At 39.6% G+C, this 20,489-nt stretch overlaps 1 protein-coding gene across 3 annotated transcripts in view; it reads right to left on the bottom strand.

The window, feature by feature from the left end:
* Positions 1-20,489, bottom strand: part of igsf3 (immunoglobulin superfamily, member 3) — a 106,945-nt gene that overhangs the window by 50,616 nt on the left and 35,840 nt on the right. The gene's annotated exons all lie outside the window — the stretch shown is intronic.

Here is a 20,489-nt window from a genome sequence, read left to right as displayed (position 1 = left end):
ATTAGAATATAGCTAAATTTCATAATTATTCACAAACCTGTTGAAAACACTGGCAAAAAGAGCTTGTTGCAACATGGCCCTGGCTGATCTATTATACTATGCTGCCACCTGCTGGCCGTTTTTTGTAATAACGACCATAGCTTTAAAACACCTCTTCATGTCAGAAGCTGTATCAAAGCCTTCTGTATGCTCAAGCTAAAACATACATAAAAGACGTATAAACACGTTTTGGGAGGGCAAAGTATTAAAAACGTATTTATACGCTTTTGGGTTTGGTGAGTTAAAAACTGTTGTTCTTACGTTCTGTTACATCCAAATATTTTTGTGAGTTGTTTTGCACAAGTTACAGAATGCTGGATGGGTGGTTTACAAGACACATTTGCAATAGCTACTAACTTCCTAATTGTTGCATTTAAGCACAAACTATGAATGTTAAGTTAATGCTAAAACTGATTTTGAATATGTAAACATTGTTGTCGTCTCAACATTTTGCACAGGAATTATTTTTGAAAAAATGAAACCTTTAAATAAATGTTGGTTGGGTTTAATAGATTATAATCAATTAAAAACGTAATTGTTCTGAATGACTGAAAAAAAAGAGATTACATTGTTTGTCATATCTTCCAGCCCTACCTCTACATTAAATGGATATTTGTGTTGGTTTTGTTCTTTTTTTGTTCTTTTTTTTTTTTTTTTAAATCCACTTAATCTATTAATTGGTGAAGTAATCAACAGAATACTCAATTCTAAAAATATTCAATTGCCGCAGCCCTATAAAAAAATACTTCTATGTCTTTGTATTTTTATTTATTTTTTCATAACCTGTGTTCCTGTTTTCTGTTTAGCCGAGGGAAATCATGTTTCTACTTCTTTATCAAAGCCTTCTGTATGCTCAAGCATGCGGCTTCCAATTTGACTACCAAATATGGTTCCTAGCGCAACAAAGGGTTACAGCATATACAATGTGCAAATCTATTTAGGGAATGCACAGGTAGGAAGTGCTTAACATCAAAATGAATGTGCTGGAGAGGCTGTTTCAGGTTAAAATGATCCATTATTTTAAGTGTTCTGTCCCAGCCCATAAAGAAACAGCATGTTGCTGTTAAATGTGCAGGACTGGCTTGACTACAGCAGACAATTTGGGGTTTATGTCTACTCGTAGTGAAAATAAATAGACATACAGATATACGAGAAAAGTGCCTCAAGATCTGATTTGCAACCAAGTGGAGGAAGAACATATTTTTCCTCCCTCTGACACGAGCGCCACCCATATCCTCCCGTTTCATGTTCAACTTGAACATGCTACAGTGTGCTGACATCTCACCGCAGCGCAGGCCACCAGAGAATAGCATGAATATATAAATAAGCACAGAAGGTCATTTAAAAAAAAAAAAATCAGTGTCAACTGAAGCATGTAGAAAACGGACCGTCTATTTTAATCTATGGAGTGAATCCTCCTCAATTGTGAGGAGAAAGGTACTACTGTTATATGCACATATTGCATGCAGGCACGGAGCCTAGAAATATGCTCAATGCACACAAGCTGACATCAAGTTAATTGAGCAAATGATGCAAGTCGAAGTATAATTGCGTGTGATGAATCTTACCAGAGATAAAGAAACAGTATGTTGTAATTTGTGCCTAAAATAACACCTTCCGCGTCACTGTGATGGCTCATTCGCTTGTAATAAGGTGAAAGACGTGTGTTTGTTATTGGCATGGCAACCCCACATCACTTCTGTAAAGCTGCCAGCAATCTGAAGACATGATATCTGATGGGTTCCCTTTGAAAGCTACAAAGAGCCAAACACCTCAAATCTGCTTCCTGTGTTGATTTCCCTAACTTGCAGAGAGTGCACATGCACAACTCAGAACTTTGAGCTGCATTCATTGTTTCTAGCCAGAGGCCAGAAATGTACATGGGTGGCAACCTTCACTGTCGTTTAGCATTTCATGATAAATGTACATTAGGCTGAATCGTAGTAAATATGCTGAAAACAGACGTAATCTATTATCTATATTTGTGTTTTGTATTTTAGTATTACCGTACATATGATTTGGGTGGGAAAATACAGGAAAAACCTTGGACATCACTTTTTAATTTTATTTTATTCATTTTTTTTTTTTTACATTTTTCTTTAGTCAAGTTGGCGACACACCAAGTGATTAATTGGGTCATAAATATTTGTATTTACAGGAGCGGAGGCCACCCTGAGAACATGTTATATTCCATACCATTTCTTTAATGACGCCAGCGATACTATTTTTCAAAATATTTCAAGTCAGATAGATGCAAAACAGCAGCCATTAATACACATAAGCGGGAAAGGTGTTCATGTGGATCGTGTGCAAAAACAGGAGCTACACCGAGAGCGGGACCAGCCAGGAAGAGCGGCGCAGTCAAACTAGGCCAAAGTCAGACAGATCACAGAGAAGAAGATCGACACGAGGGGCGAGAGAAGACAATAACGTGGTTAATGCAGCTCAAGTGAGAAATGCTGTTAGAATAAACGTAGCGGGAAAACAAAGTGGCCAATAAGGGAGGGTCCAAGTCAGCAGGCCTCTAATGAGGTGCTACATTCGACCGCTACTGTATAGCCACACATGGAAGAGCAATTTGCTGCACTTCTTTGACTGAATACTATCTTCACATCCACTTCTCGCTCACCTCAAGTGAGTTATTATGGCAATATTAGTCATGGGTGCAATAAACTTTTTCTGCTGATATATGCCTTTGTTGCCTGTATGATACAATTACTAATATGGGACTCTAAGTAGGCCGGTGCCAGTGTTTATAGTGAGAGGCTCTGTTTATAATGGCTTCTGGCTGGGCAACCTCACTCTCTTAATGGGTCTTACCGCTGGGCAAGCGGATTTCAGTGGAACCATATCGGCATGATATAATCCTGTTGTTGTTCCACAAATTAGTGTCTTCCAAATTAGGGACCCCGAGCAATAAAGGGTCCCACAAATCTCAAAATAAGTGAGTGAGATAGGATTAGGTTCGTAATCACATTTTTTTTTTTTGGGTTAGTTAGCTAGATTAGAACATAATGGTAAATTTTGATTGTGAGTACACTTTATTAAATCGACAAGAAGTAAGATACACCGGCTAAATGTATTATTCATTCTAATAATTGTGTTATCGTTTTGTTTGAATCAAAACAAAAATATCTCTGTCAAAATTAAAAACCTAAAACAAAAAAACTAGATTTATATGGCGCTTTTTGGGACACTCAAAGACGCTTCACAGTGGTTGCATTATTCGTGCGCTCACACATTCACACTCTGGTGGCAGTAAACTACTTACCCCCCTTCCGACCACCACCAAACATTCACACCTTTTTAGACACCAGTGTGAATGGCACTGGAGGCAATGTGTGTTAAGTGTCTTGCCCAAGGACACAACGTCACATGACTTGGGGAGAGCGGGGATCGAACAGCCAACCTTCCCGTTACTGGACGACCATCTCTACACCCTGAGCCGAGACGAGATCCCGTTCATCGCTTCGCCCAATCATTTTATATTTGCATAAATCACGATCAATATGATTTCATACGCCTTGGCAGCGGTCTGCACCCAACAGAGCCATTGTAGTTTCTAGGGTGTTATAAAACATTTATCACTGTGTTATTACAGCGGATAATACCTAAATAGTTACACGCATCAAAAGACTGAATGCTCAGCAATCAGAACCTGAACGGCAGCCGCACGAGACTGTTACCACAACAACACACCTACGCTACAACCTACCATTGCCATAGCAACCCTCCCACATGATGCTCAGGGCCTCTTAGAACGGCAAGCGCGTCACTGGGGCAACCGTGTGCCCCTGCGTCCCTCCAATATCTATTTGAACCCCTCTCTAAATCTCCTTGGACTGAAACAATTCCGCAAGTTGATGCTTCACAGCCCATGGCCACACTTCTTATAGAGACATTTAACATTGGCACTAGTCCTCAGACCCCTTGACCAATCAGATTTAGAGACAGATCAGTCAGGGATAACAGACCAATCAGAGCACCTCACCAAATCTCAGCATTTCTGAGGGGCAGAGACCGCGGTTGTGGAGATCTTGCAATGGCCCCACTGACCTCAATCTGGGAGTGGATTAGGAGCAGAATGAGATGGCATTCCCGGGCACAACCACACACACTTTATCCTGTCACTTTAGACAACATAGCGAGTGACTTAAAATCCCTCAACTATTGCTGCTATATGTCATACATACTGTACGTCTGTACCTGAAGCTTGATTGTGGACCAAATCCTAAGTGATTGTTGGGGAAAATGTGGTTCTATATGGCTAATCCACACTGAATAAGGTATTCATTAAGGCTATTAACGCTTCATAGGGCACCCTAATTTTTTTCCTCCTAAATATAAAACTTTTTTTTTTAACTTTTCCAATATAATTATCTTTATTTGCTCAAAGAAATTACATTCTTCTATTGAATTCAGATCTATGTGGTGTCCCCTTTCACTGTGGTGTTTTTGTCCTATAAATGACTCTTTGAAATATTTATTCCAAGACGGTTCCTTTTTTTTTTTTTTACTGGTTTGGGTTATGCATTCATTTATTCTTTCAGCAGTTTATTTTATGTAAGAGTCTGGATTTATTTTTGTTTTTGTTTTAGGTATGTATTTTTTTCAACAATGAATCCATTAAATGGCTTGCACATTGATTATGTCATAAAAATGTAAAAACTCTTGAAACATTCCTCTTAGTTAGTAGTCAAGAAAGAAAGTTTTTTTTTTTTCTCCTCAGATCTGTGCTTAAGATGCTGGAGCCTATCCCAGCTGAAACCGGAAAACCGGAAGTGCTGCTTACATTACAAGAAGAAAATATTTTTGCCATCCAGCATAGTAAAAATTTTATTTAGGTGTACTGTACATATGACAGTTTGCATAAACTATTAGGATACGTATTGCTTTTTGAAGGCCATGTATCGGGATATATCGGGATGCATATTTGCATCGTGACCGCTGTATCGTGATGCGCATTGTATCGTGAGGTTGTATCCAGCCCTACTAACTACTCGGCTAATATGTAGCCCATTAAAATGTTATTATAATAATGGTATTTTTAGCTAATCAAATGATATCTAGACTCTCCTGCCTTATAGTGAGGTGAGGTATGTGGTGCGCATTTTGTTTTTTTGTTACCAAATGTGCGTCCTTGCCTTTTAGGGTCTAGCCACAAAAATCGTATTTAGATTGAGATCCTTAAATCACATATTTTTCTGCCGGGATTCCATTTTTAATATTGAATTTGAATTTGATTGATCATCCTTCACATTTTGGGTTTGTTGTGCTTGAGCGTGAAGGAAAAAATATAAACATTCCGTTTCTTATTTTGTCTTTTTGACGGGCACAGAGGCTGTCAGACCACCATAAATCTTCCCTCCTGGTCTACCTCAGCTTCATTTTTTTATTTTTGCTTTAATCTTCCCTCCTAGCCGATCTTCTCCTCACATCAAACCTCTGAAGTGAGCGACGCTCGTCATTGCTCAAGACGCCCTTTTAAGTCCACGCATGAGGATGTGCAAGCAGGTGGGGGAAAGACACAAAAACAGACGTTTGCAAAGATGAGATGGGGTGAAAATAGATGATTTATCCAATGTGACCTGTATATTTCCATGCATCCAAACTTCTTTCCTTGCACTTTGTTCAATGCATTATAAAGTTACGGTTGGAAGAAACAAATAACAAAGGATTTCAGTGTGAGCTTGACTCAATATGGTCTGTGGTTTAAGAACCTTGGATTAAAATACTTTTAAAAGGCTACTTTAAACACTGCCTGTAAAACTCAAAAACATTTTATGATGGCAACATTTGGCTCTTGGAATGAATCAATTCAATTTAAATTACATCCTATGGGCAAAATGTATTCTAAATCCTGACAAAGTTGACCAACGACCCCGGAGCGGACAATGTTGCAACTGTACGTGGGCTTAAACATGGTGAATAGAGACAAATTTCGATGTTTAAATGTTTTATCTCATCTAAAATATCAATGAAATTGACTAATGAGTACATTTTGGCAAGAGAAGCATTCACAGGGGGCGAGTGCAGCAGATGTTCAGACACAGCTGAAGTGGGTACCAATTTACGTAGCGCGGCGGCGTGTTAAGTGTCGGCGTGTTGGTGCAACTCAAACGGCCATTTGGCGAAGCCAGCAGGGCAATTAATGTTAATTACTTGGTGAAACGGAGAAAAGTGCTGAGAGGACGACCGAGCGCGGGGGCGAGCCTCCGCTCAAAATCGTAAGCCTCATCGCCGAGGCAGGGCGGCCGCAACTCAAGCAGGTGTACCGGGTCAGGACGCAGCACAATTAGGGATAAATACGCCACCAGCCTCGCCTACACCTGTCACCGACATCCTCGTTATCCATCATCATGCTACAAAATCCTCCACCTCTTGAGGTTGCTGTTGAGTCTCTCGATTGGCTGATGAGGAGGTACAATGGGGAGATGGCATAATTTGGGTTTAAATGGGAGTACAAAGATGAGGAACAAAGAAAGTCTTGTTTTACACGCATTGAGCTACCCGACGCACAAAACAATGTCGGATTACTGTGGGGAATAAATTCCAGAACCACCCGCTTTTATAGAGGACCACACAAATCTGAGACTATTTCTTGTTGAGAGGCTGACTTTCCATGATCTTGGACTATTTTAAATTAAACATGAAATGATTTTCAAAAATAATTATCGGTAAATTTGATAATTGATTAGTTGTCGATGAATCATTGAAAAATAAAATACTGGAAAATATTGAACGGTCACTAGCAAGGCATGTGACCAAAGTACAATTGTGTGCGAGTGTCAGCGATAGCTGTGAATTTGCCATTTTGTAGTGCTATTCAAATGTGTAGTGACTTTAGATTATCCTCTAAATAATGCCCTCAATGTATCCCTTATGCATCTTAAATGTAGGATACAAGCCTTGCTGCAGTCCCCTTCAGCATCCCTAATCAAGTAGCCTTATCCCTTACAGATAAAAACAGCTCTAATGTTGTGCAGATATAGTTTGCCTTTCTTAAAGATGTTAGTGCTTCACTTTATGTTGTTCATATATATAATTTGGTTGTAAACATATTTTTTTGTATGCACCAATTCAAGTGTCAGAGCTTTAGGAAACTTTTACTTTTATACATGTACATGTTGTTTTTAGAGAAAATCAATTCTGAATAGAATGGCAGACCCCAAAAATCGGAATCAAATCGTGAGACAGTCAAAGATTCCCACCCCTAGCAATTACACTTTCGACCATTAGCTACACGACGGCATGTCTGTTTAGTTTGAAGCGGTATAAATTTGAAAGAACAACAAAACGGGAAGTACTGCATTTTCAGCGCAGCTACGGTTTTTGTTGAAAATGACAGAATGTTATCTGTGGTAATCCATCTTTTTAAGATTACAGAAAGTAATGGCTTCATTTATGGAGGACCGAAAGTGTCAACATGAAATAAATGAATACACCACTAAATAATTAGTTAAACATTTAATTAATTAATTAAATATGGAATTAAATCAATCAATGTGTTATTAAATGTGTCATTAATTAATTACCTATAATTATTTGTAAATCTCTCTCTCTCATATATATATATATATATATAATTAATTATTTCATGGCCACTGTGTTGCGGTGTTTTATAAATGTATTTTATCTGTCAAACTCCCCTATCAAAGGTTGGTGGGCAGGTCCTAACACCTGATTGGTCTCCCTGCTCACCAAGTCAAGGCAAATCCATTTCAATAGGTGCAATACCATGAGACTCAGATTTACGCTCTCACGAGGTGCTTTTTGAGACGTGTTGAAATGGAAGTCACTTTTTTCGCATTTACTGTAGTCATGTGACCCCGCCCGGTAAAAGGAAGAAAAGGAAGGTGGAAGTACAGGGCCACTCGCTTTTGTGTCGGAATTGCATCCTGAGGGGAAGAAATATTGCTTTTATTTTTACGTTGGTTTTGCACAATAACAAGACTTGATCACTCTATATCAGCAAAAAAAAATCCATCACCGCAGTTGCCATGTTTCTAACCTCTTGAAGGGAGAGTTTGACAGATAAAATAAATTCATGAAACGCTGCAACACAGGAACATGAAATAATTAAACACAGAAATAATTCGATATATATTTATATATGTAGGTAATTTAATTAATGACACGTATTTATTTATTGGTTTATTTAATTCCATATTTAATTAATAAATGAATGGTGTATTCATTTATTTCATTTTGGCACTTTTGGTCCTCCATATTCATTTTGTAATGGGTAGGATTATTGATATATATTGTGAGGTGATAAGTTTGTAAAACGGCATTTGTTTACTGTAAACACAAATCAAATCAAATCATTACCTGCTTACATTATTTTAAGTCTTTATTTAAATACCTTAAAAAATCCAATGTTGTAAATGCTATAAAAACATGCCTATATTGTATTTTAATAGGTTATTTGTATTTTGTGGATTTCACGTATTATGAGAATGTTCTAAAATGTAATCCCAAAGGAGGGGGGGTTACTGTATTCTCTTTGTAGCCTTATGGGAAGCTGGCAAATCAAACACGTCATCAAACTAACCACTGTAACACCATTTTCGACATGTCAAACTCTCCTCAGGAGTTGTAAACCTAATAAGGAGCCGTGCCAAAGGAGAAATCAGCAGCAAGAAAAGGGGGGCGATGGGTTGGGTCAGGGGGTTTGGTGTCAAAAAGTTGAAGGCTGCAGTGTGCAAGCTAGGTCCTCAGCAGGGGTTACATCCATAATACAACACACGAGCATGATCAGAGGAGCCTGGCAACTTAGTGGAACCTAGATGAAGTGCACCGCTTCATCGCTTTCGCTGCTTTTAAAGCTTCTTCTCAAGTCTTATGTCACGCAATTATCACACGTGGCCTCAAAAGCACGGCTCGATGTAATAATTTAATACAATCCAGTCCAGCAATATTATGTACAGTGTATGATTGGTAGGCTCTGGTGCCAAAATGCTGCGTGTGATATTCTCTTGTGAATTTATGATGCTCTCTTCGCGGCAAAATGCCAGCATCCATCAAAGCTACTGGTCCAGAAAAGAGAAGTTACACTATTCTACTGTAAATCAACTTTGGTTTCACTCAGCAGGCCTTTTAGTATTTGTTTACATTTTCACACTAATTTTAGTTTTAATGACATACTTAGTATGCTACACAAATCTAAATCTGTTCTTCAACAAATTGGTTTAGTCTTTTCCAAACAAGCAACTTAATTGCTTTCTAATGTTCATAATTCATATCATGATTTTAGTGAAAAGGAAAATCAGTGTAGGGGGTGAAAACAATAATGAGCCCATTAATAACCCTTGTGTATAATTGGGTCAACAGTGAATGCGTATGAAACCATAACAGGGGAATTATTAGTTTGCTCACGGATGTGCACAAACACTGTGCAAGATGTCAAATATTCAATGTTGACATTGCCGATTTCTTTTGAGGCAGTAAAGAGCTTCATATTGCTGAAAGCATTTCAGCAGAGTAAATGTTACATTAGCATTACAAAATGTAGATATTGCAAAACGTTACCGCTCGCTACAACCGCATCAGATACTGATCGTCACTATCTGCAGTCAGTATGTGTGCATGACGGGTTTGACTTTTTTATATGAGGGCGATGAAGTGTTGATATCGAGATCCAGGTACCGTATATTACGTTGCGTTATCTGTCACGGTACAGCATTAATATAACTGCATCAGGTATTGATAACAACAGGATCCAGTACATAGGCATGTGCAGTAGTGCAGCATTTTAGTTTTATGGTCGATATGATGTTAACAAGGTTGGAAATAAAATATCAATATGGTGATAAAGGTAGTGTCATTAACACCGCATCGTTTCAGACAAAACAAACAAACATAACATAGAGAGAACAAAACATAGTAAACCGTGGACCTCGTTATCCACATTGTGAACCTAAACCCTTTTTTTCCAAATGCTTTTCAAATGCTCTTCAAATGCTCCTGTTTTTTCTCTCTCTTTTTTGGGGTAATTTAACATTACAAAAAAAATATAATACAGTAATAGTAATATAATACCTGATTGTTATTTTGTGAAAACCGTATTTCAAACCAAAAATGCTTGCACACTTAAATATGCGGTAAAACCTCAGAAAGTCTCAGATTCTTTCGGGTAAGGAGACCATATTTTGATTTCAAAAACAGAGGACACTCGGCCCGGCCTTGAGATATTAAACGATACTCAAAATTTACTCAAAGATGCCATACATTAGAACTACGTGTGTCATTTGTGTTTACTTTTTGATGCAGACCAGTATATACAAAGGGAGAAGAAAACAAGCTACAGTAAATATATTTAAATATAGTCCATTATTTCCTAATAACTTTAGTAAGTGAGCTTCTTATAAGTTGCTGTGACGTCTCAGCTCAGAATATGGAAATTAAAGGCTTTTTTTGTAAAATATTGCAATAAGAATGCATTAACAGTTTACCTATGAGGATCAGAGGCTGAGAAAAAAAATTCCATAATGCAAACTTGGCTAATTTGGAGGTTTTATGAGGCAAACTGAAGTCCAAATGAAAACAAATGGATTCACGACTATGCTTAACAAATGAGGCGCTATGAGCTGAAAGTTGCGTCGGCATGATACAAAGTCTGATTAATGATGTTTCAGCACATATCCAATATTTGGAAAATGTGAAGCCAGATGAAATCCCAAAAAGTGGTAGGATATGAGCGATCTTACAGAAGCCGTTATGAGATTTTTTAGTTTGGAGGTGGGAGGTCCTTCACTAATGGAACATTGCCCTCTGTGGAGGGGGGAAGCGGGTGTTGGCGGCGTCCCCCACAACAGCTCAGAGGTCGACGACGAAAAGGAAGAGCCTTTCATTTAATAAAAAGGGGTCTCGGTAGCTTTCTTTCTGGTGTCACCAAACAGTCATCCCTCTTTAGGCTCTGTCCCATTTACTCCTCACTGGAGCTTTTTTCGTCTGTCTCCGCACCCACGCCTTGTCCCTGCACCCTTCCCTTCCTCGCCTACTAGCTCTTCTGCACCCAATTATCACATATTTCTTTGTCTACTTCCTCCATCAGCGTGTCCTCTTAAAAGACTTTCTTAGAACACAGCATGAACATTTTTATTGAATTCTGAGACACTCACTAACTAATCATTTAATGACTCCTGATTCTTTTTTAGTTTGGGTCGTGAGTCATAAGACTAGTAAAAAACAGCAGCATCCGAGGCAGGTATGTGTGTGGAAAAGGATACACAGAGCTAACCCCCTGTGGTTATTACAGCTCATTATACAGCGGGAGAGGTGCGTCATGACCGGTCAGCTTGTCCCCTCCTAGCAGGGGACCCTCTCAACATACAATGCTTTCAAGTCCAACAATTCAGCAACCCACCGAGTTGTATAAATGACTGACGCAGTTGCTCTTTGACTCACCTAACTGATGCTTCGAAGACGTGTGACTCCGCTGCTTCAGGTCAACGGAATAAGTACTTACAACTTGCCTCCTTTTTCGAAAGAGCACATTGAAGGTCAAACCCAATTACCAAGGCATAACGTATGCTTAAAGACTATGGGTTGAACCATAAAGTGCAGTACTTTTAGATGGTGATGACTCTAATAAAAAAAAATACACCTCTCATGTAGCAAAAACTCGTCATGCCACCTAAAAAAAAAAAGGCTCCAGGAAAAGGCAAGGATTAACTGTGCTTGGACATCTTGGTTTTTCAAGATACTAATAAAAAGAAAAGGAAAAAAAAGCCCAGCCTTAAAAGGGGGCGTTCTGTAAAGAAGAATTTACACCTGAATGTGTTTTACTGCTTTTATTGTTTTAAGTTACGTACTTTTAATAATGCTAAGTGTCGGAATGGAAAATACAACTCTCATTTACATTACACCATGATAAAGGTAGGTGTATGATATAATATTACAAAAAGTTCAGATGGTACTTTAAACAATGCCTCCATGTCTTTTAAAGAGTCTATGATGGTGGAAGTTTGAGCTAATTGCTTATTTGTATTTTTACTATTTATAATAAATCCCTTTCCCTTTGGCCGTCTAAGCGGGCTTTTTTCTTACTTGATGACTTCCGGTATAGTGTCGGAGACGTATCACAGACCAAACAACAATGATGTGATGGGTCCCAATCAAGACTCAATATTTGCAGTCGTCCTATAGGCTATGAGCAACATCATCAAGCATCTACTTAAACCCCCACATGACCCCACATTTCCGTGACAGCAAAACAAATTGACAATACAAATGACTGTTTTCAACCCAAGAGGTTAAACTTTACACCGATTTCACCTGATCCCAGATCAAGATCATGTCTGGTATAACAATAAAACTGCTAAGTCATTAATTAGTAGTTGGTCCAGTTGAACTGAAATCTCAACCTCTAGACTAACCTTGATGTTGTCTCCTATCTGGGCTCACCCACAAGTCAGTATTCATTAAAAAAGATGTATTAGATCTCCTTGTTAGCACTTTCCACTCAGTAATCAAGCACTTGACTGTGGGCACAGCTTGCATCTTGGCTCTTCTCTGCCTCCAGCAATCAAATGCCCTTTATTGGACTGCTCTGATCACAGCTTATTTGCCGTCCTTCCTGTTCTTGTCAGTAAGACTTTTTTTTTTTGGGGGGGGGGGCTGTTGGCTTGAACTGGCTTCACACTAGGAAGCAATGTTTGAAAGTGAAAACTGTCCTTCACATTGATGTCCAAGGTAAAGTGCCACACCCACATTGGGTCCCCCTTAAAGCCCAGAAGTCCAGTCCAGTTTCCAAAGTTATGAGATGTACAAAAAGACAGTTGTTACTCTAATGAAAGCTGCCAAAAAGTGCTACGCTATGGCTTAGTCACTGCACCTAAAACGAGCAGCCAAATAATCCTCGGCCCTTTGACTTGTTGACAAAATCTTTCCTCCATGCGACAATCTGAATAATTTGAACTGACATGAAGCGCCTCTTCTCAAATATAGCTTGTCTTCCTCTTCACATAAATAGCGACACGCAAAGAATTAGAAGACAAAACGCCGGATATCCTCCATTCTTATCCATTGTTTACAGTGTCACGTTCCTTTTTAGTCAAATTCATCGGCGGGTTGGTTTGCATTGCGCTGGTATATGATGTCATACTTTTTGTGTAGTTGATGCAGCTATCACCATCCCGCCTACACAACTCATGCAGGAAGATTAGGATTCGCCACTAATTCATATTGTGTTAAGATGAACTGAACAAGGGTAGAAATATGTCACAATAAATATGTTTTTGAATGTCTGTTGTTAGATCCTAGATAATAGCTCAGGTATTTGAGGTTTCTGGCAGTCTTCATTTCACCTTCACTATTTTTTTTTTTACTTCATTTATATGCTTCAAACCATATCAAGTGGGAGTAGATCAGCAGCCTTTTTCACTAAGAAGTAAAATCATTCCACAATTATGTTGCTATGCTTGTTGACATAGTACTTAACAAGGCCAGTGTAATATCCCCAAGCACTACTCTACATACATGCAGTTTATCTAGAACAGTGTTGTGACTGCAATTATAAATGGTTTGTGTATATATATATATATATACACAAGGGGCTTATCTTTTCCTCATTAATGTAATACAGATTGATTCCATAGGTGGCCTAGTGGTAAGCCCACTAAGCGCTTGATGAAGACTTCAACTGCCACACCGGCTTTGTATTGTGCCAGGTAATCCCACAGAGATATAATACCTGATGGTAGTTTTAACTGTTGTAGCCGTGTGAGGATGCCAGTTGGGGTTGTGTGAAAGTATTTGGACTTTGTTCATAGACTGCAAAATGTATTTATGTACATAGTAAAGTTTTAGCAGTGGTGGGCGGAAACCCGTGCGTCCATCACTTCCTAACAAATGATGAGAAGCTTATAAAAAATGATGGACTAAGAACTGAGTTTACATCCGTCAGTGTAATCGTCCCTAAACGGGTCAAGTACCAATAGACCTCTCAGTCCGTCACTGACGGACGCCCATTTGTTGATTAATGACAGACCGTCTGCCAGTACTGATGGAATGCCCACCTTTATCTGTCGGTCCTAAAATAGTTGTGACGAAGTGATAACGGAAACATGGTTAAAATAAAACGATGGATTGATGATGACTGAAAGGTGCCCTTACTCTGACGAATGACGGAGCAGGACCTTTTTATAAATTGCCCACCTCTGCTTTTTAGTATAGTTAAATAGGAGATTTTACAAAAAGTCAAGCAAAGACTTGGCTATATGCCGGACTCTAGGTGCTGCACTTTTCAGTCTTCTCACAAGTTTTTCATGTCTAGAGTCTTGCATATGTCCACTCCCTAATGGGACAGCACGATCCAGCGGCGTAACAATGGCAGAAAGTGGGAGAGGACTGAAGTGCGCACTGGGCAAATAAAGAAACGGTAGGCTTTTGTTATTGTAGAGGGAGAATGGTGACGTGGATTTATAAAGCTGAGTGCTGCGATAAGACAGGGATTCGCGGTGAGAAGACTCAAATATGAGACACTGTTTATACAAAGGCACAAGAGGAGGATTTAACAAAATGCGTGCACATGTACGCGCAAGCACACACACAGGTATATAAACAATTATGACATTACCTCTCACTGAGGCCCAGCCAGGAAATGAGGCTGAGAGTGTGTTGGTGAGATGGAGAGTAAGTGGGAGATTAAATGGCAAGGCGTAAGGAGGGGTAGTCTGAAGAGAGGTGGGAGTATGAAAGACAAATCTTCCTAAGAGTGTTTGAGAAGAGCTGTGCGCAAAGCTATCGTTGACTAAAATCCTTCATAACATCAAAGATTTATCCCCTACGCCTAAAACATGCACGAAATACCCCTCCATTCTGCATCTCCCTCCTTGCCATCTTTACCAGCTGCAACTTTCTCCATCAGACAGCCAGCACTGACTGTTTGTCTTCCACGTCCCTGCAGTCCCCAAGGTTGTAGGGACACGTGGGATTTGGCGAAGAGTGCCAGCATTCACATGAAACCTCACCCCGGCATGCATACACACATAAAAAAACTGACAAATACCACGACAGCAATTATCTAATCTACCCGATGCGCGAGGGTTCTCCATGTGCAGTGGTACGCTGTGACACTATAAACAGCATTGATCAAGCATATCATGATTCCCACTGCAGACGGGTTGCCAGTATTAAAACCCAAATAGGTTTCATCACTGTGCTGTGCTGCCTTTCCTCTCCTCTATTTTTTTGCCGGGATCCCGCATCTCTACATCCCTCCCTCCGTACGTCACACCAACCCCAGATGGTAAAGAACTGTGACCAATTAAAGACTTCCCGGAGGACAGAACCAGTTATAGTCACGGCCATCTGACCGTTTTTGTGTGCATATGCATGTGTGCGCGTCTGTGTGAGTTAATAAACCTTATAAATCATACCGCTGTGTTTTAATCAGTGTACAGAGCCTTGTCATGCTGCCAATTCCACAAACCTTCCCTCTAAATAAAGGGAAAGGTAGCATACGAGCTAAACTGTCATGCCCGCCACCTCTATTGTACACAAAGACGACAAGGGCATAACACAACAAATGCTGTTTTCTTAAGTTGTCATAATATTCATGGAGGCCATGCAGATATCTGTTAGGCTTTTCAGTCCACAGCTGGAAATAAAACAATAGAAAATAATCAGAGCTGCAGCTACTGACCCGTACCTACGCAAACCACACAGAACTGCACAGTTTGGTGGAAAAGGTAGATAGAAATAGTAAAGGTGTGACCATTCCCTAACCATGACTGTTTTCTTTGTAACCATGGCGATAAACACAGTTGATATAAAGAGAGGTGTACCACACAGAGAAAGGGTTGCTGGTGACCTTTTTGTGTAACACTGGTCATTTTTATTCATGGAGTTCATGAAGTGTTTCAAATATGAGGACTGTTTTTCCCTCCCCTCGTCCCAGGAGGAAGCTGGAGAAGCTTCTTTGTACAAAAAAAAAAGTGTCATATGTTTTTTTAACTGTTAAAGAGTTCAAAAATTGTTTGTTTTCCATTTGGATCCTGCCCTTCACCAAATTCACTGATTCGGTTCGACTAAAGATCCACATTTACTAAACATGCAATCTTTGCTACATGACATGAAATTGCGATTGAAGGGGAGATAATAGAGAGGAGGAAAACAACTCAGTTGAAGGGAAAGGTTCACTGCTCAGTCAGTCAGCCGGCTGCCATCCAGCAAAGCAGCAGGTGAGGCAAATGAGCCATTGCCAGTCTGCGCTGCCAGTCTTTTTTGGGAGGTATAAACAGATTTCACTCCACCCTCACTTGTAAAACACACCAATCTGTCTACCATCAACACAAAATGGAACTAGTTATGTGTGCAAGGTTTCTTTTTATTTACAGTATTTTTTTTATTCTAGGTAATATCAAACATCATTTTTATTTTTGTGTTTTTTAAATCTTGTTTGACTGTAAGTAGAGAGAATTCTCATTTAAGTATTTTGTAAGATTTTTTTTATTTTTAAATAAAAGATAAACATTTTTTCAGCTTGTGTAAAATAAAATAAAAACGTAAGGAACACCGCCATAATTTCCATTTAACTGTGTGGACGGGTGCATTTGATGAATATTCAGAAAATTATTGGCACCTTTTGCCATTGCCATGAACTTGCATCGGGTCAAGCTGGTACCAAAGTGGAAGAAATCAACCTGTTTATAATCAATAAGGTAGATGGATATGGATTTGTGTTTCTTGCCTTAGTGGAGCTCTGCAGCGGTACCTTGACTTACAAGTTTAATCTGCTCCATGACTAAGCTCGTACCTCAATGTATGTACTCATTGATATATCAAATAAATATTCCTATTCCGTTCCAGTCCTCCAAAAAACAAAATCTTGTTACATGATCTTAATGAAGAAAAATAGCACTGAATTGTAAAAATACCAGCATAACAACAAAATGAGAAGGTAAAGAAATAAACCTGTTTTATCAAGTGGATATTAAGCTGAAGTCGACGACATACACTCTGTATTTGTTTGCCTTTAAGGTTCATCGTCAGGACCTTGGACTCCAGCTCTACTTGGCCATTTACCATGTGGGTAAGATTAGTGTTAGTGTCTGTTCTTGTGAGCGTTTGAATTTTTTATTTGTGTTTCACTGCTCGTCTAGTTCAATAACAACAAATTGCATTAGTGAGCTTCAAGCTTTTTAATTCTGAATAAGAACTTGTCGTCCCTAACAGGAAAATATGCATGCTTTTCAAATCACTGCAGCTTTACGTTCATACCAGATACATTACGGTAGCTGGCAGACGTGTGGAGGAGTCGTGCGTCATGGAGGGGAGTGAATTCAAATCGCCGTAACTCCAGAACAGTTTGTGCTAGCAATGTAATTGCAACGGTTTTTGAGAGCGGAGAAGCGGCGCTTTGCAATGATACCAAATACGTTACGGTAGCTATTTTATACGTTACGGCAGATTTTTATGTGTGGAGGAGGGGCAAGCGGTGTGTTAGAGAGGAGACTGTAGATGACGCATGTTTTTCCAAATCACCGTAACTCCGGAATCATTTGCGCTCGCAACATATTCTGAAAGTGGAGGAGTGGAGCTTTGCGTCGATAGAAAAAATAAAAAATAAAAACTGCTATGATAATAGTATTTAAAGGGTTAATTTAAGCCTGGTGTATTTTGAAGCTTTCTTGTAACTGTAACTTTGGTTGCAACACAAAGCGAACCAAAGCGCAACAAAACCAAGCGACAGCCCATATTAAAAAACTCAGAAATTGTGGCACTCGTAAGTCAAGGTACAGTACTGCAACAGCGGATTTGGATTATTTTTTTAATGAAATCCTGTGTTGATTAATAATGGTGGGAAAGAGTGTCATCCGTACATTTTACACAGCTTCATTTTTGGGGGTTAAACCAAACCAGCGGCAGGGGAGAACAGCCTAAGCTGCACACACACACACACACAAAAAGCCTGTGCACCATCAGACTCTCTGACACGACCGGTTTCTCTCTGAAAACAATGAGATTGTGACTAGATGAGACTGTTAATGAAGTGTCTACTTTGCTAATCTATAAACCGATATAAGCAGTCCTGAGGGACCTAAACCCCAAAAAATGGGAAGAGAAGATGGTTGGTGGAAGGGGAACTGTTACACTACATAGTCTTTTACGTCCGGTGCGCGGGCTCTCACGACCTTTTCCGCGGTACTCTTCTTTCTAAGATGGTTTTGTGTGTCAAGCTGATACCATATCAGTGACATCAACCCCAGCTGGTTCCTCATTGGTCAAGATTTGTCGTCGCATTAGAGGATATGCAATTATAAAGGACCAAATTAAACTCACATGCTTATGCTACGTTATTGTGTCTTAGCTCAGGACGCTGCAGTCTTATTTTCTTGCTGCCGTCAGTCTCTTCCGGAAAAAAATGGTGTCTCTCCTTATGGTATAGCCAAAAGCAAAATGCAATTCAACGCGATACACTTGCATGTTGTGGTAAGCTAACCATCTCTTATATTGCAATATTCCAGCTGCTACATAATAGTGCTGCTTTTACAATACAAGGCAGTGAATCCATATCATGGCACCTGTTGACTTACTCGTACTTCATGCCAAAGCATAAAATGCCAACCACTAGTTGAGTCGTTGACACTGAAGTTTTATCGGGGCAAAGGTCACTCTTCAACCAATCCAGTCCTCTCACTCCGCATACATTTTGAACATCCCTGAAGATATTGTCTGGCGGGATACGCAACGTGTCAAGTGTTTGTATAACACCGACTTTGTGAATGCCAATGTGTGTGTGTGTGTGCGTGCGTATGTCTTTTGCAGATACATTGTCGAACACAAACTGCGAAAACCTCGCTGACCCCGCCATGCTCAGATAAGGCTTCAAAGCGTCACAGAATACGCGAGCAGCCCAACTCAACTAGACTACCAACCGTGCGTTTCCTGGAGGCAATTACAGAGCAAGTTCCACACTTTCCTGGTGCACATTTTAAAGGCATGAACACAAATAGTCGTTAGCACATCCATTCACATCCATATTCATGTTGTATTCATATTCAAACCGTGGCTGTGCTCTGGTAATCTCACAAAGAAGAGGCAGCGGGCCCTGGAGGGTTGGTGCTTAGCTTAACGAATCTAATCAACTGGAGGAACAGCGCTGCATCTTTAGCCCATTATATAAACATTAATAAACATATAGAGTATGAAGAACACACACTAACATATATAAAAACATGAAATCCTCTCTCGTCGTCAATAGAGTGGGCGTTGGACAAAGCGCAATGAGATCAGGCCATCATCGAAAAATAATTTGAGAGTCAGGATATACTAGTATTACACTTTGATTGCTTCACTGCAGCAATATTTGGAGCAGAAAGTGGGGTAATGCAGTATGGGTACCTGCTAGGAATTCATATTGGACCCACGAAGCAAGACTAGGATTCCATTGCAAATCAATCAAGCTTCAAAATTGCTGAATTTTAAAATGTCGAGTGGTGCTAGCAAAAAGCATAATAACTGATGAATCAATTGATTGTCACGTGAGGTGCGGCGTTAGTATTCAAACAAAGGCAAGGCACGGATGTTGGGAAACAGTCTTTATAGACAAAAATACAAAGTAATATCAGGAAGTAGGTCTGGATGCAGATGACCTCAAAGAAAACACTTGACAGAGAAACCTTGACCAACAAATCTTGTAGCTGGCTGACCCAACCCAAGACACGGTTTTTGCATGATAATGTGGTCAGTTGTCACTCTTAGTTTGTCTAGTCACTCTTATCATATAGGCCTTTATTCTGTTATATAGAATAGTGCATCTCTTAGCGGAGGTTTTCTCTGCATCCAGCCAGCTCAAAATGTATTAGTCAAGGTTTCTCTGTCAAATGTCTTCTTCAAGGCCATCTGCACGCAGCCCTGCGCTCTTTTGTTATGTTGTATTTTTATTTATTTTTTGCTAGAAAGATATTCTGTTTTTCAACATCGGTTTCTTGCCTGCTTTTGTGTCGTAATATATATATCAAGGTGTGAAGTGATGAGAACTGTGTGATGAGAACTTGGCAATATATGCAAGCTATCTCAGCATCACCTGAACCAGACGTAAATTAGCATTTTCTAATGAGATACAGTATATAGCATGTGATTTTCTTCTGCGCAAGCTTCGTGGGGACTGATGTATTAGCATACTAATTTAAATTTCCTTACAAATATATTCTTTAATGACAAGCGTAAAAAGCACGGCTGATCATGTTGAGACTAGAATTTATGGAGGCGTCTGATTTGTTATATTGTTCCAAAAGTATTCAGTACTTGTACTGTCTAACATCCGCGAGGTTGTTATGGCCCTCTTCAGTAGACACCATAGCAGAGATCCAAAGGCAACACTACTGAACAGTCTCAGACTCAGTTGTAGGGGTGCCAGCTGTCCGCTGACTGACAGCTAGCCGCAGTGTGACAATGAGGAACGTGTGTGTTTGTGCGTGCGTCCCGTGTATGAGGACACA

This window comes from Vanacampus margaritifer, chromosome 11 (assembly GCF_051991255.1).
Source record: "Vanacampus margaritifer isolate UIUO_Vmar chromosome 11, RoL_Vmar_1.0, whole genome shotgun sequence".
NCBI lineage: Eukaryota > Metazoa > Chordata > Actinopteri > Syngnathiformes > Syngnathidae > Vanacampus > Vanacampus margaritifer.
The sequence above is the reverse complement of the archived record's forward strand: the minus strand, read 5'-3'. Positions and strand labels throughout refer to the sequence as shown.